The 18,223-nt window shown below is 38.7% G+C and overlaps 1 long non-coding RNA gene across 1 annotated transcript; it reads right to left on the bottom strand.

Annotated features, from left to right (window-relative positions):
• Positions 1 to 7,654: 7,654 nt before the first annotated feature.
• LOC308702827 lies at positions 7,655 to 14,098 on the bottom strand. Its single transcript, XR_014031653.1, has 5 exons — positions 13,876 to 14,098; positions 13,520 to 13,629; positions 13,381 to 13,424; positions 12,208 to 12,272; positions 7,655 to 8,409 (listed from the first exon to the last, which is right to left on the bottom strand). It is a non-coding gene; the product is annotated as an uncharacterized lncRNA (long non-coding RNA).
• Positions 14,099 to 18,223: the final 4,125 nt, after the last annotated feature.

Raw genomic sequence — 18,223 nt, 5'->3', positions numbered from 1 at the left:
ACCTGTGCTCTGAAGGGAGTGCCCAAAATTTTTGGAACGTACCCATGCCTCGGTCTGAGAATGACTTTGGAGTCATTAGGTCCGAACTCGAGGCACGCGGCGTTAACAGATAACGCGTGAAGGTCTCCCACTCGTTTGACTGACGACAGAGCTATCAGAAAAACGGTTTTGAGCGTGAGGTATTTCATATCCACAGTTTCCAAGGGTTCGAAGGGATGCGCTCTCAGGGCCTCCAAGACCAGAGAGAGATCCCACATAGGAACCGAGGGGGGTCGCGGGGGGTTCATCCTCCTGGCTCCCCTAAGGAAGCGGATGACGAGCTCGTTCCTTCCTAATGCGCGGCCCTGCTCAGAAACCGAGAGCGCTGAAATGGCCGCAACATAGACTTTGAGCGTGGAGGGGGACCTGCCCGCGTCCAGTAGCTCTTGAAGGAAACACAGTACTCGCGATACCCCACATGTCTGTGGATCGAGCCCCTTAGCAGTGCACCATGTGTTAAACACTGACCATTTCGACATGTAGAGCCGCCTCGTAGAGGGATCGTGTTCATGACCCCGTCTGGCAGATTAGCGTGTAATCGTTGAGGCTCCACGCATGCAGAGACCAGCGCTCTGGATGGGGATGCCATATCGATCCGCGTGCTTGAGAGAGAAGGTCTCTCCTCACCGGTATCGGCCAGGGGGCTGAGTCTGCCAGCTGTATTAGATCCGGGAACCAAGCTTGGTTCTCCCAGCATGGGGCTATGAGGAGCACTGAGTGGCGCGCTTCCCTGATTCTCTCGATGACCTGAGGCAGCAGAGAGACCGGGGGAAAAGCGTACAACGGGCCGCTGGGCCAGATCTGGGCCAGCGCGTCCTCGTTCTTCGAGAAGAACTCTGGGCAGTGAGCGTTGTCTTTTGACGCAAAAAGGTCGACTTTCGCTTTGCCGAACCGTCGCCACAGTGACTGGACTGTTTGGGGGTGTAGAGACCACTCCCCAGGGGGAACGTTGTCCCTGGACAGTCTGTCGGGGCCCTCGTTCAGGTGGCCAGGCACATGCGCGGCTCTCAGCGAGCGCAGAGAGTGCTGAGCCCACACGAGGAGGCGTTCAGCCAGGGTGCAGAGCATCTTTGATCTGACACCGCCCTGGCGATTCACATAGGCCACTACCGATGTATTGTCCGTGCGGACTAGAACATGGTGACCGTGGAGGAATGGGAGGAAGTGTTTGAGCGCTTTCTCGACCGCGAGCATCTCTAGACAGTTTATGTGTAGGAGATTCTCCTGGTCTGACCAGCGGCCATAGACCGGTCTGCCTTCGAAGAGCGCTCCCCAACCTAGGTTGGAAGCGTCTGTCGAGACAACTTTCCGGTGTGAAATCACTCCCATAGTCACTCCTGTGTGATACCATTCGGCTGCCAGCCAGGGCTGCAGGGCTGAAATGCATCCCTGATTCACTCTGACTCGCAAGCCGCCGGCCGCCCAGGCTCGGTGGGGCACGCGCATTTTCAGCCAGCGTTGGAGCGGGCGCATGCGCAGTAAACCCAGCTGGAGCACTGCTGCAGCTGAGGCCATATGCCCCAGGATACGCTGGAATGTCCTCAGCGGAACCCGGCTGCCTATTTGGAGGGATGCGGCGAGGAGGCGGATGCGGCGCGCGCGCTGCTCCGACAGTCTGGCCGTCATAGCCACCGAGTCCAGTTCTATTCCAAGAAAGGAAATTGACTGACGGGGTGATAGCGAGCTCTTGGTCCAGTTGACCGAGAGACCCAGCTCCTCCAGATGGCTGAGAAGCGCTGTTCTGTGAGACACAAGTTCCGTCTCTGACTGCGCTAGAATAAGCCAATCGTCCAGATAATTCAGTATTCGCATTCCCTGTTTCCTCAGGGGAGCGAGGGCCGTGTCCATGCATTTCGTAAATGTACGGGGTGCCAAAGACAGGCCGAACGGCAGGACTGTGTACTGATATACTCGACCCTCGAAGGCGAATCTCAAGAATGGCCTGTGACGGGGAGTTATCTGGATCTGAAAGTATGCGTCTTTTAGATCGAGAGAGATAAACCAGTCTCCTGGGCGAATCTGCGCGAGGATTTTTCTGGTTGTGATCATTTTGAACGGCCGTCTCATGAGGGCTTTGTTCAGATGTCTCAGATCTAAAATAGGTCTGAACGCTCCGTCCTTCTTGGGCACGAGGAAGTAGCGGCTGTAAAAGCCCGACTCGCTCAAAGAAGGATGAACCTGTTCTATAGCCCCTTTGCGCAGCAGCTTCGCTATTTCTGCTTGAAGCAAGTGCGCAGCTTCTGAACTCACTCTCGTCTCCGTCTGTGCTGTATAGCGCGGAGGGCGACGAGCGAATTGAAGCGAATAGCCGTGTTTTATAGTTTTCAGCACCCATTCCGGTCTGTGACGGCTGGTCGAGCGCGACCTAGGGCGGCCGCCCTGGCGTCGCTGCGAAGTGGTTGGTGGCCGAGACGAGCGCTGTGTGGAGCTGCGCGCAGGAGGCTGAGCTTGAGAGCGGCCTGCGGCTGGGCTCGAGCGGCGAGGCAGGAAGAGATTCATAGCCTGCGACGCCTTCTGCACTTCAGAGAAGCGGTCCACAATCCCGCTGACCGCAGGGCCGAAGAGGCCGGTGGGCGAGAGCGGGGCGTTGAGGAAAACAGCGCGTTCTGACTCACTCATATCCGCCAGCGTCAACCATAAGTGTCTGTCGATGACGGTGAGCGCGGCCATAGATCTGCCGATGGCTTGTGCAGCGGTCTTGGTAGCACGGAGCGAAAGGTCCGTCGCGCTGCGCAGATCTGTTAAGGCTGTATGATCCGAGCCCTTCTCGTCCAATTCGCGGAGGAGGTCGGCTTGCAGGATCTGAAGAACAGCCATCGAGTGCAGGGCAGAAGCAGCTTGGCCGGAGGCGGCGAATGCGCGGCCGGCGAGAGCTGATGTGGTCCTGCAGGCTTTAGACGGCAGGGCAGACTTTGAGCGCCATCTAGCAGACGGCGGGCAAAGGTGCGTTGCCACTGCTTCCTCAACGGAAGGGATGCCGGTATAGCCTTTCTCGGCGGCCCCGTCCACCTGGGAGAGAGCCGAGGAGACAGACGAGCGGAGTCTAGCGGAGAAGGGCGCGTTCCACGACTTCGATAGCTCCTGGTGGAGCTCAGGCAGGAAGGGTGCTGACCTAGAGGCTGGCGCTTGGCGGCGGCTAGGCAGAAAACACCCGTCGAGTCGGTTAGGCGCGGGCTCCTTGGGTGGGGACCAGTCCAATCCCAGTCGGTCGACCGCTTTGGTGAGGAGGCGGATAAGCTCCGCGTCGACACTGGAGCGGGACCTGCCAGACTCAGGAGTCGAGGAGGCGGAGCGGTGAGAGCCCGACCACTCCTCGCTGTCCGAAGCAAGCAGAGAGCCGCTGTCAGCGGCGTCATCTGCTTCATCCCCTGAGGCGACGGCAGTGCGGGCAGTAGCCGGCCGCTGCGCGTCGGTGAAGGGCGGGGGAGAAGGAGAAAGCGAGGCTCGCGGGAGGGGCTCCGGCGAGCGCTCAGCTATAACCACCGGCTCGGGAGGCCTTTGAGAGCGGCGTTTCTTCTTACGCGGCCCTGAAGAGGCAGCCGGGGAAGGTGGAGGATCGTCAAACATGGCGAGTCGAGCCCGCAGGGTCGACATCGGCAAGTCCTCACACTGTTCGCAGCCGCCCGAGGAGAGGGCGCGGGCTACGTGGTCGAAGCCCAGGCAGAGAGCGCAAACCACGTGGCGGTCTCCATCGCTGAGCGGGGCTCTGCACGAGCCACAGGATGAGCGAGGCATTTGCAACAACGCCTCGCGCTCTTTTAGATGCAAAAGTGTGTCGCGGGGCGAACACACAAACACATACAACACAGAGCAGTAAAGGATATGATCGCCGGATAGCGAAGCAGGCAGGGAAAGCTGAAGGCGGCGAAGGCGGCCGGCGTCCTCAGGCTGAGATCCTCGGCGTGCTGGTCGCTTGTTTCGACGGCGGCTTCCTCAGAGAGCAGCGATGCGAAGAGCTTCGCTGAAAAGACAGAAATCAGAGAAGCAGCCTCCGAGCCCTGTTTATATACGCTAAGCCACACCCCTTTTTCGCGGGCTGTGACGCATTAAGCGCGCCAAGCGCGCTCATTGGTCGTGACGTCACGCCAAGGGCTCAGCGGTAGGCTGCTGCAGTTGCCGCAGGGCAGCCAATGGGCACGCTAGTTAGCTTGCCCTAGGTCTGCAGGCTGCCGCACTGCGTTGACAAGATTATAAAAATTAAGGATAATTTTTGGCTTCAGTATCTCGAGAAAGAAAGGCTTTCCCGTAGCGTAAGCAACTACGCAATACGAGAGAACCTCTCGTAAGAGAACTGTAGTTAACTATGACTGTAGTAACCGTGGTATTTTGGTGCGAACCATGGTTTTACTACAGTTATATTGTAGTAATACTATAGTAAAACTGTAGTTTTCCATGACTGTGGTAACTGGTATTTTTAAAAACCATGGTTTTGATTCCATGGTTCTACTACAGTTATATTGTAGTAATACTACAGAAAAACCACAGTAACCATGACTGTAGTAACCATGGTTTTTGTAGCAAACCATGGTTTTAAAAACCATGGATCATGTACCATAAATTGGTTGTATTACCACAGTGTATAGCCATAAGTTTTACTAAATTATCTTGCATTACATTTAAGCCATTTAGTTACAACAAACATCTACAAAATAACAACAGAAAGAAGTAACTACCCAGCTAGAAATTTTTTGTTCTAAAAATGTTCTAAGAACATTAGCATGTATTGTTCTATAAATGTTTTCAGCGGCTAGTTTTAGTTTTGTTCTCAGAATGTTCTTTTAAAAGTTTGGAGAACATTCTTTAAAAACATTATTAAAATGTTTAGTAGTAACATTCTTTTAACATTATTCTCTAACGTTCTTAGAAAGTTTTCAGCGGGTAGTTTTATTTTTGTTCCCAGAATGTTCTTTTAAAAGTTTGGAGAACATTCTTTAAAAACATTATTAAAATGTTTAGTAGTAACATTCTTTTAACATTATTCTCTAACGTTCTTAGAAAGTTTTCAGTGGCTAGTTTTAGTTTTGTTCCCAGAATGTTCTTTTAAAAGTTTGGAGAACATTCTTTAAAAACATTATTAAAATGTTTAGTAGTAACATTCTTTTAACATTATTCTCTAACGTTCTTAGAAAGTTTTCAGCGGGTAGTTTTATTTTTGTTCCCAGAATGTTCTTTTAAAAGTTTGGAGAACATTCTTTAAAAACATTATTAAAATGTTTAGCGATAACATTCTTTTAACATTATTCTCTAACGTTCTTAGAAAGTTTTCAGCGGCTAGTTTTAGTTTTGTTCCCAGAATGTTCTTTTAAAAGTTTGGAGAACATTCTTTAAAAACATTATTAAAATGTTTAGTAGTAACATTCTTTTAACATTATTCTCTAACGTTCTTAGAAAGTTTTCAGCGGATAGTTTTATTTTTGTTCCCAGAATGTTCTTTTAAAAGTTTGGAGAACATTCTTTAAAAACATTATTAAAATGTTTAGTAGTAACATTCTTTTAACATTATTCTCTAACGTTCTTAGAAAGTTTTCAGCGGGTAGTTTTATTTTTGTTCCCAGAATGTTCTTTTAAAAGTTTGGAGAACATTCTTTAAAAACATTATTAAAATGTTTAGTAGTAACATTCTTTTAACATTATTCTCTAACGTTCTTAGAAAGTTTTCAGCGGCTAGTTTTAGTTTTGTTCCCAGAATGTTCTTTTAAAAGTTTGGAGAACATTCTTTAAAAACATTATTAAAATGTTTAGTAGTAACATTCTTTTAACATTATTCTCTAACGTTCTTAGAAAGTTTTCAGCGGCTAGTTTTAGTTTTGTTCCCAGAATGTTCTTTTAAAAGTTTGGAGAACATTCTTTAAAAACATTATTAAAATGTTTAGTAGTAACATTCTTTTAACATTATTCTCTAACGTTCTTAGAAAGTTTTCAGTGGCTAGTTTTAGTTTTGTTCCCAGAATGTTCTTTTAAAAGTTTGGAGAACATTCTTTAAAAACATTATTAAAATGTTTAGTAGTAACATTCTTTTAACATTATTCTCTAACGTTCTTAGAAAGTTTTCAGCGGGTAGTTTTATTTTTGTTCTCAGAATGTTCTTTTAAAAGTTTGGAGAACATTCTTTAAAAACATTATTAAAATGTTTAGTAGTAACATTCTTTTAACATTATTCTCTAACGTTCTTAGAAAGTTTTCAGCGGGTAGTTTTATTTTTGTTCCCAGAATGTTCTTTTAAAAGTTTGGAGAACATTCTTTAAAAACATTATTAAAATGTTTAGTAGTAACATTCTTTTAACATTATTCTCTAACGTTCTTAGAAAGTTTTCAGCGGCTAGTTTTAGTTTTGTTCCCAGAATGTTCTTTTAAAAGTTTGGAGAACATTCTTTAAAAACATTATTAAAATGTTTAGTAGTAACATTCTTTTAACATTATTCTCTAACGTTCTTAGAAAGTTTTCAGCGGATAGTTTTATTTTTGTTCCCAGAATGTTCTTTTAAAAGTTTGGAGAACATTCTTTAAAAACATTATTAAAATGTTTAGTAGTAACATTCTTTTAACATTATTCTCTAACGTTCTTAGAAAGTTTTCAGCGGGTAGTTTTATTTTTGTTCCCAGAATGTTCTTTTAAAAGTTTGGAGAACATTCTTTAAAAACATTATTAAAATGTTTAGTAGTAACATTCTTTTAACATTATTCTCTAACGTTCTTAGAAAGTTTTCAGCGGCTAGTTTTAGTTTTGTTCCCAGAATGTTCTTTTAAAAGTTTGGAGAACATTCTTTAAAAACATTATTAAAATGTTTAGTAGTAACATTCTTTTAACATTATTCTCTAACGTTCTTAGAAAGTTTTCAGCGGCTAGTTTTAGTTTTGTTCCCAGAATGTTCTTTTAAAAGTTTGGAGAACATTCTTTAAAAACATTATTAAAATGTTTAGTAGTAACATTCTTTTAACATTATTCTCTAACGTTCTTAGAAAGTTTTCAGCGGGTAGTTTTATTTTTGTTCCCAGAATGTTCTTTTAAAAGTTTGGAGAACATTCTTTAAAAACATTATTAAAATGTTTAGTAGTAACATTCTTTTAACATTATTCTCTAACGTTCTTAGAAAGTTTTCAGCGGCTAGTTTTAGTTTTGTTCTCAGAATGTTCTTTTAAAAGTTTGGAGAACATTCTTTAAAAACATTATTAAAATGTTTAGTAGTAACATTCTTTTAACATTATTCTCTAACGTTCTTAGAAAGTTTTCAGCGGGTAGTTTTATTTTTGTTCCCAGAATGTTCTTTTAAAAGTTTGGAGAACATTCTTTAAAAACATTATTAAAATGTTTAGTAGTAACATTCTTTTAACATTATTCTCTAACGTTCTCAGAAAGTTTTCAGCGGGTAGTTTTAGTTTTGTTCCCAGAATGTTTTTTTTAAATGTTTAGAGAACATTTTCTAAAAACATTATTAAAATGTTTAGTAATAACATTCTTATAACATTATTCTCTAACGTTCTTATAATGTTGTAAGCGGATAGTTTTATTTTTGTTCCCAGAATGTTCTTTTAAATGTTCGGATAACATTATTTAAAAACATTATTAAAATGTTTAGGTGTACCATTCTTACAACATTATTCTCTAACGTTCTTAGAAAGTTTTCAGTGGGTGTTTTTATTTTTGTTCCCAGAATGTTCTTTTAAAAGTTCAGATAACATTTTTTTTTACAACATTATAAAAATGTTTAATAATAATATTGTTAGAACATTATTTCTCCTAAAAGGTAGGATAACATTCTCTAAGAACACTCTAAAAATGTTTTGTGATGATGACCTTCTATAAATGTTTAATCATAACATTTTTAGAACATTATCCCTTTATTCTTATAAAGTTTTTAGCAGGAAGTTTTATTTTTATTCTTAGAACGTTCTTCTAAAAGTTAGGATAACATTCTCTAAAAATACTCTTAAAAATACTACTTAACATTCTTATAAATTTTTTAGTGGGAAGTTTTATTTTTGTTCCCAAAATGTTCTCTTAAACATAAAAAATGCTTAGCTATAACATTGTTAAAACATACAATTTTATTAATCTCTAAAATAAAACAAAAATCTAACAGGTTTATGAATGGCATTCACATAAATTATTAGAAGTTCTGCATACAGTAGATGCCCAACATTAAATGAAGAACTCAGTAAAGTCCAATGTGCAATCACACGTCTTGACTGCTGTTTGCTCAGAGCGCTCATCATCAGTCTTTGGTTGTCTTGGTTCTTGTAGAAAAAGAATAAAGTCATCTGCATTAATAGGTGTTCTACTGTTCTTCTCTTCTTCTTTTTCAGCTGCTATCCCAGTTAGCAGAATTGAGCTCCATTCTCTGTGTGCATGGTAGAGTTTTTCCTCATAGCCTATAAAAGAAGATCATGCAACAGTGTAAACAAAAAATAATACAAATACATATTACATATTAAGATCACAAGCAATATTGACTTTGAAAACTTTCAAAATTAGCCAGCCTAATTATTAATCAGAAATTAAGTTCAAGTTCAAGTTCAAGTTGAGCTTTATTGTCATTCCGCTACATGTGGGGACATACAGTGGAACGAAATGTCGTGCCTCGCAGGACCACGGTGCTACATAAATACAGACATACAACATGAAGTAAAAAACACTGTAAACCTATACACAACTAACCTACTGACAGATTTAACTATAAGTATAATATATATATATATATATATATATATATATATATATATATATATATAATATACATATATATATACATACACAAGTATTTACCCTATACAAACTAAAAGAATAAAGGATAATAAATACAAACTATACAAATGCTTCACATAAATATTTACCCTATACAAACTAAAAAGATAGAAGAAAATCACAAATACTGTACATGTGCAAATAGAGACATTTGAGTCAGCAGCTGGTTGGGGAACAGTGCGGGATGATTTGAAGTGCATGAGCATGTAAACATACATATTAATTAATTAGATTAGTTTATTTAAAAGTATAAATATGATACCTTATGAGTATCTATTTTGTTTCTGTAATTTAAAACATATACTTAATCCATTATATACATGTTAAAGGGATACTCCACTTTTTTTGGAATTAGGCTCATTTTACAACTCCCCCAGAGTTAAACAGTTGAGTTTTACCGTTTTCTAATCCATTCAGCCGAGTTTCTGATATTTAGAAGAATGTCAGTAACCAGACAGTTTCTGGTCTCATTGACTTCCATAGTAGGAAAAAAAATATACTATGGAAGTAAAAAGTGGAGTATCCCTTTAATAACACAACTAGAGGCTAAATTATTTTAACAAACTACAAACTTGGCTTGAGAAGTGTGAACCTCGAACTCAGGTAGCCTTGAGCACAGCTGCAGCATGTCACAGCACTGCCCACGATGCTTTTGCTCTGATGTAACAGCTCATTTTCATCAGTTATATTGTCTATGGATTGTTACATTTCTTACAGATTTCTGCTTGTTTTAAATCAGATACAGATAAAGTAGTACTGCATTTGAGATAGAACAATTTCTAGTGTGATTTAATCATACCTGTGAATCGTCTCTTTGCTATTAGCTAAGCTGTAAGTTTTAGTTACTTCAAAAGCAGAAAGAAAAATATGCTATAACTTCTGTTTCTTATTGAGAAATCACAGGACAGTGTTGACACTAACTTTTTGTGCTCCAGTAGGTTTCTGTGTGCGCACAATCTGCATGTTAAATGTGAGCTACTGTCTGTGCATATGAAAGCTTGTTTCCGCCATGGAATACAATTTTTAAAAAAGGTAATTGCGAATCACAATTCAAACTTTTTTTTCTCAGAAGTGCGAGATATAAACTCGCAATTGGCCGTTTGAAAGTCAGAATCACAGGATAAATTAGTAAAACCTGAGAAAAAAAAGCAATTCTGGCTTATTTTTTTTTTGCTGTCGTTTCTATATGAGAACATTAATGCACTTCATCAATACAGCCGCTCTGAGAGTCACTTCAGCAGCATTTTAGCTTCATTTGAGAAAAACTATCATCATATCATAAAACACAGAGAAACTCAAAGGTCTACACGGCAATCCGTCAAATAAAAGTTTGGTTTAACCTTTGAAGAAAGTTTTGCTTAAATCATTACATTTTAAATAATTGGTTATAGCAATTTAATTAAACCATTCAAATGGAATCAAGAAAACAAAAAAAAAAATTTACTTTTGGGAGATGCGAGAGCGAAGTAGTCCTGTGATAATTAACAGGCAGCCATGGTTAATGCAATTTGCAAAGACCCGCCCCCTTTAGTTACTGTTGCTATGTCCAACAAGCCATGGCGCTCTCACGCCACACATCATGTTGTCACGCAATGAAAAATACATTGCGGATCACAGAAAAAACGCTGAAACGTTTAAACGCAGAGACAAGACAAGAGCAGGTTACTTTTGATATGAAAGTTGAAACAAAGTCTCAACGTTTAATTTGTGTAATTTTTTTAGAAAAAAATATTTTTGGTAAAATAAAAATGTAAAAAATACCTGTCAATCAAACTCCCTCGAAGGGTGAATTCTGAGGGGAGTAAAAAAGACAGCTCACAATTCTGATATTTTCTTGCAATTGTGTGTTCTTGCCTCACAATTCTGAGAGAGAAAAAAAACCTGTAATTTTACTGATGGAAACAGACAGTAAAAAAGTGGACTTCAAAGATTTCTTATTCTGTAGCTCCCTGTGGGATTTTTTTGACAAGTCCATAAAAATGCATCCATCCATGATAAAAGTACTCCACACGGCTCTGGCAGGTTAATAAAGGCGAAAGGTGAAGCGAAGTGATGCGTTTGTGTAAGAAACATATCCATATTTTATATTTTAGGGCTGGGAATCGATTGAAAAAAGTAACTGATTATTTACACAATTTGCTGTAATTAAATGCAATTAATTGCATTTCCCCCAAGCTTGTAATCATCAATATTTAAACTTAGAATAACCTAATTAAACAACAAAAAGGAAAAAAAGGAACAGAAAATAGCCCTGTATTAAAATAATATTAAACATCAATATATCAATATATTATTATTTTCAATAATCAATCAACATAATAAATTTAACAATTTATTATTATAATTTTTTTTTCTAATTATCAAAATAAAACATAGTCCTACAAAGCTATTATTACAAGAGTATGTGATCAGAGCAGGTCATTTTACCATTGTTGTCAGCATGACTATACCAGCTCAGTAGGGCTATTTCACAGAAGTCTACTACTGAGAAATTTCACGTTATTTGACTTTGCTTTTCCAGTGCATGATCGGTACATGATTGGAGCGTTTGGGCCGTTAACGACAGAGCAGAACGCGCAGCGCAAACACGGAGCAGAACATTGAGCAAAGAGCTCAATGTTTGCTCAGTGTTGTGTGTGTGTGTCAGTGCGCCGACACACACACACGGAATGGAGAGCGCGGCGCGGAAAAGACCCGGTCATGAAAGCTGCGCGAGAATAAAACCTGATCGCCAAACACGGAGGGGCGGGACGGCATATTTTGCAGCCTTTTCCGCAACAGGAAGTCATTAAAATGAGGCAAAAAAAGTGCTGCGTTAATTGCATTTTTTTTATAAACTCGTTAAGCATCTCAAATTAATCGCGAAGATTAACGTGTTAATTCCCCCAGCCCTACCATATTTATAATTTTATCGACTTAAATAACTAGCTTCCAGCAGACAGCCATATGCAAGTCAAATTACGCCCAAAGAGTTAGTCAACGCATCGATACGCATATGCGCCTGCAAGGCTACGCATCACTACACTTCGGCCGCCATATGCGTCTATGAGTAGAAAAATGTGTCGTCCCAGTTTTTGATACGCGACGCACCGTTGTATGCAATACTATGCGTTGTTGGTGTGGGCAAAACTGCAAGTTGCTTGCGTCCGACGTGTTGACTATAAAAGGCTCTTGTCGGTGCATGACATAGGAGTAGCATAAGCTTTGACGGCTCTCAAACAAACAGGGCTAGGCAATAAATTCAAGCTCCTCCCACATTTCTCTTTATATGATTCTCTTTAATGATAATTTTTCTAATAATCTCTGTGGAAAGAAAGTCAGATATAAATCTGGCACGAGGGAGAAAAAAATAGATCATTTTTATTTTGGAGTGCATTGTGCGTTTAAAATTGACTACGGTTTTATAAAATGCAGTGGATACTTACTAGTGATGGACTTGTTTCTCTGTTGGTGCCTGTTCTGCTCCGTAAACATTGGTCCAATGCTTGATCTTAAGAAAATGTAAAAAGTGTGTTAATGTGTGTTAACAGACTATTGATCTGGGTGACATAGGACCATTTTTTATGTTTTCCTTAAGTGTTAGGCTATATAAATCTGGAGAACCCTTACTAACATTAACCATGGTTTTGCTACACTAACTAAATGGTAATAAATTATTGTAATCAATCCACCATAAAAATATTGTTTCTACACTTTACTATAATAAAAACCATGGTTAATTTAGCAAAGGACCCTGGGAACATGTCCTAAAAAGAACAGCTCATCCAAAAAATAGACTCTCTCTCGTTATTTACCGGTACTCCATGTTGTTCCAAAACTGTATGAATTTATTTTGTATAACCTTAATTAAGATATCTTGAGAAATGACTTCGCTGTTTTTTTGTTTTGTTTTTCTCTCCATAAAATGGGTTCCAATGTTGTTTAATTCCCAACATTCTTGTGTTTCAGAGAAGTAAGTCATACAGGTTTGAAAATAATTTCATTTTGAAAGGACATTTATGTTATGTATAAAGACACAATGTTCTCAGTTCCCTCATTGTAAAGCTCCTATGCTGAGGTTTATTTTATTTTATTTTTTCAAAATGTTGCAAGTAAAATGTTCTAATTGTGTTAACTCGTCACATTAGAAGAACGTTTTATGAAGAACATTCAACATCTCATCTCTCAATGGTATCCTCAAAACATTTCCCTAACGTGACAGAGAGAATGTTCTTCTTTTGTTATCATGAAACATTGGGACAATGTTATATTGAGATCATTGTACAACTTTAACTTTAGCAACATTCCCAAAATATGCTCAAAATGTTGCAAGTAGAATGTTCTTCTTTTGTTATCATGAAACATTGGGAACATTTGTTTCCATAAAATGGGTTCCAATGTTGTTTTATTCCCAACATTCTTGTGTTTCACAGAAGTCATACAGGTTTGAAAATAATTTCATTTTGAAAGGACATTTATGTTTGGGTCAGCTAGGCCCGTAAACTCATATCAAGAAGACAGGTACAATTTTGACTGGAGGGTTTGGACCAGTGTGCCTTTGAGCAGAGTTTACATGTTCTGCCTATATTTCACGTGTATTTTACTATGACAATACTCACCGCAACTGAAGATCATGTGGCTGGATAATTTATTCCCAAAATTCCTGGATAATGGGAAACACACACATACAGCAATATTATTAGCTATTTGTATTTACTTACTAAAAGAGACATAAAAAGCTTGCAAATTTTTACTCACCAGCTCAAAAACATATTATGATGATGACTCATCATTTTGACGATAACTTTAGGCCGATATCCCGCGATCATTCAAAAGCCTAGTTTTCATAGTGTGGTTCGAGTTCCTCTCTGTATAAAGACACAATGTTCTCAGTTCACTCATTGTAAAGCTCAGACTATGCTGAGGTTTATTTATATTTATTTTTATCAAAAACTAACTTAGCTGACAATATTTAGCCTAACGTTACACATGCAGCCTGAAACATTGACATAATATCGATATTGCTCTAGTCGCATTTAAAATTAGCTTCTCAATTTAACACACTATATTTTGATGTAGCAGAATGTATTTTTATATAAAATAAAGTTATTTACCTTCCGCAGATTGCAATATGTCCGTTACACGTAGGCTACGTTGATAAAATTCGTTGTCCATTTACATCCCGCAACTCGCTCAAAATAAAAATGTAACAGTACGATGCAAAATAATCCATGTTTTAAACAATGTAAAAGCCACAGAACCGAAGGAGGCTAGTACTGAAGATCCTCCCGAGCAGCAGCAGCGCGCGCACACACACACACTCTCACTCTAACAGACGAATATTCAAACTTCAAACTTGACCAGTAAAAGGCGCGCATAGCTGCCATTGGCCAGATTCCTGGATGACAGTCTGAATAGCCAATCATGCTCAAAACAACTCGAAGAGACAGCCAATAATGTGGTAACATTGCAATTACAGGAAAAGATTACATGTTTTAAAAGAAAGAATATGAAAAAAAATGTGCACGGCTATTTATTTAGTTGTATTTGTAAGCTGGCTGTTATATTTAATCAATTGGTTAAATGGTGTCTTCATTGCAGTGCATGATAAAAAAAAATAAACTTACAATAACATATAAATAATAATAATAAATTACACAAATAATATATACCATGTATAACAACATATATTTACCACTGCTCTGCCAAACAGCAGTTTAAAAGAGCAAACATATTATATATTAAACAGAGCAAACATGTAGGCTATTCATATACAATTCTGTATACCTACCTACATGAAAAACTAATGGGTTGGTATCATGGTAACATTAGAGCAGGGCCGGCGCTAGCCATTTGGGTGCCCTAAGCACAAATGCTTGGTGGTGCCCCCCCCACCAAGGGAATAACAACCATTCAGAATTTCTTAGTTAGGTTCTCTTTACTTTCAAAATAACTGCTGCAAATAAATAATTTTACATTAACAATGGCACCAAACATGAAAAGAAATAAATAATATAAAGGTTAAAATTATAAATACCAAATACCACCACAATTACTAAAAACACAGATTTGGAACTGAACAATGTAAACACAGAAAGTTAAAAGTGCAAAGGTCAGGCACAATATAATAATTCTGTACATAATTTGACAACTCTGTGAATATGAAAATATACAAACACTGAGATTGTGTTTTGTTTTTTTTTCTTCTAATTGCAGTTTCAAAGTTTAAAAAAAATAAATATATATTTTAGCCATGCAGGGCTAAAGCCCCGGATCTTTTGCACTACTATAGCGACGCCCCTGGACATGCATAGGCGTAATTTGCGGGTAGGACCACTTTTGAAACATCTCGCGGCACGAATGTACCAATACAAACAAACAAAACATCTCCAGTTAACCAGCAGAGCATTCATTTAATTCGTTTTTTAAATAAGAGTCGATCTAGCGCTGAAATGTGTTGTTTTTTTAAATCAACTGATCAAAGTGCTCGTTGCCGAGCGATCAGTGGCGCGGATACTATGTTTGTTTCTGGCTCGCGCACAGCCTTCACTCAGACGCGCGTTTCAATCCGTTGTGGAGAGACTCTCTATTCGCTCCGGTACAATTAGAAAACAAAAAGCACAAAAAGTGTCCCTGCCTGATATACAACCACTAAAAAACATAATCGGTTTTGATGAGAAAAAAAAAAAAAAAACTATATGAGTGCGGATTAGAACTCAGAACCTCTGACACGCTTGGCAAAAATTCTACCACTGGACCACTTAAAAACACACATAGTTTTCGTCGGATCAACATATAATAGGCCTCATTGAACGACCACTTAAACCCAATATTAACATGCTTTAGACATATTTTATTTGTTATTTATACTAGTACCCTATTGTGATGATTTTTCACGACCCAGATTTTTTGGTGCCCCCCCAAGCACTTGGTGCCCTACGCGCAGTGCGTGATGTGCGTGTGCGGAGCGCCGGCCCTGCATTAGAGTTACATTCATGTGACCCATAATGATCCTTTTGCACTTTAACACTATTGACCTTTCCTTTAGAAACACTCTTATGCCTAATAATGTCAACTTGCTTTTCACCCTGTGTGGCACAGTTACACAACCTGTTGGTTTAGGGTAAATCCTCTGTCCAACACAACACTTTGCTAACATTGGCATAATTCTATACAAGTTGCAACATATACCCTGGGTTTCACAGGCAAGGTTTAAGCCTGTAGTCCCAGACTAAAATGCACGTTTGAGCTGTTTTACCTGAAAGCAACTTGCACTGACATACTGTATCTTAAAATATGTCAGTGCCATTGTTTTGTCTCAAGATGCACACCAGTAATGTTTATTTTTCTTTTTTCTAAGGCACATTTTTAAAAGCTAATTAAATGCACTAAGGCCTAATCCTGGCTTAATCTAAACTCTGTGAAACCGGGTCTGGGTTAGAAATTAAGGGTTAAGGTTAACCCTAACCCTAACCCTTGTCTACAGACTTTTATTTAACAGCATGGATACTCCAAGGTGTTGACTGCAGTGGTTAGGCCTTTAGCGTTGATACAGGACGAATAACTTCTCACTGTGACAGTCTGTAATGTATTTTAGCAAAGAGTGTTTGTATGGATTGTCCCTAATTAAGCTAGAGCTATTGGTGCATTCAAGCCATGTCATAAAGATCGTATTTACAAGTTGAACGCCACCACAATGATGAGAATATGAGTAGGAAGCTCAGGATTTTCTTTAACCCTGATCTTGAAGAGTTAGGGGTGTGTCAGTGGGAAACATTGTGGGATACCACTATACTTAGGTATTCAGCAGTGACAATGAAGTAAGCTAATGCCTGCACAAAATATGATAGCATTAATATGTAACAGTATAATATGTGATGATAAAGTTGACAGTGGCTTCATTAATTTAAAACATTAAACAAAATTGTAAAACCTCATGAATACAAACTTCCCAGGAGGACGTAAACGCACCATATGTTCCATCGTGAACCCTGTTGGCCTGCTGTCTGACCAGCAAGCTCAATTTAACAATAATTGTGTAGTTTGATTGCTAAATGTTACATTTAAAATGTTCTAGTTTTGTTAACACGTCACATTACAAGAATTTTTTTTAAAAACACTCATCATCTCAGGTCTCAGTGATATCCTCAAAACATTTTACGAACGTTGATTTGATAATGTTCCTCCTCTGTTATTATGGAACATTGTGCCAATGTTTTACTGAGAACATTATATAATCTGTTATCTCAACAACATCCTCAAAACATCCTTAAAATGTTGCAATTAAAATGTTCTAATTGTGTTAACACATAACATTACAAGAACGTTTTATAAAGAACATTCAACATCTCATCTCTCAATGATATCCTCAAAACATTTTCCTAACGTGACAGAGAGAATGTTCTTCTTTTGTTTTTATGAAACATTGGGACAATGTTATATTGAGATCATTGTACAAACTTTAACTTTAGCAACATTCCCAAAATATGCTCAAAATGTTGCAAATAAAATGTTCTAATTGTGTTAACTCGTCACATTACAAGAACGTTTTATAAAGAACATTCAACATCTCATCTCTCAATGATATCCTCAAAACATTTTCCTAACATGACAGAGAGAACGTTCTTCTTTTGTTATGACAAAACATTAAGACAACGTTATTTTGAGATCATTGTACAAACTTTAACTTTAACAACATTCCCAAAATATGCTCAAAATGTTGCAAATAAAATGTTCTAATTGTGTTAACTCGTCACATTACAAGAACGTTTTATAAAGAACATTCAACATCTCATCTCTCAATGATATCCTCAAAACATTTTCCTAATGTGACAGAGAGAATGTTCTTCTTTTGTTATGACAAAACATTAAGACAACGTTATTTTGAGATCATTGTACAAACTTTAACTTTAACAACATTCCCAAAATATGCTCAAAATGTTGCAAGTAGAATGTTCTAATAGTGTTAACTCGTCACATTAGAAGAACGTTTTATAAAGAACATTCAACCTCTCATCTCTCAATGATATCCTCAAAACATTTTCCTAATGTGACAGAGAGAATGTTCCTCTTTTGTTTTTATGAAACATTGGGACAATGTTATATTGAGATCATTGTACAAACTTTAACTTTAGCAACATTCCCAAAATATGCTCAAAATGTTGCAAGTAGAATGTTCTAATTGTGTTAACTCGTCACATTAGAAGAACATTTTATAAAGAACAATAAACATCTCATCTCTCAATGATATCCTCAAAACATTTTCCTAATGTGACAGAGAGAATGTTCTTCTTTTGTTATGACAAAACATTAAGACAACGTTATTTTGAGATCATTGTACAAACTTTAACTTTAACAACATTCCCAAAATATGCTCAAAATGTTGCAAGTAAAATGTTCTAATTGTGTTAACTCGTCACATTAAAATAACGTTTTATAAAGAACATTCAACCTCTCATCTCT

The sequence above is a fragment of the Scardinius erythrophthalmus genome, assembly GCF_964197995.2.
Source record: "Scardinius erythrophthalmus genome assembly, chromosome: 15".
NCBI lineage: Eukaryota > Metazoa > Chordata > Actinopteri > Cypriniformes > Leuciscidae > Scardinius > Scardinius erythrophthalmus.
Note: the sequence above shows the minus strand (reverse complement) of the source record. Positions and strands in the feature narration are given on the sequence as shown.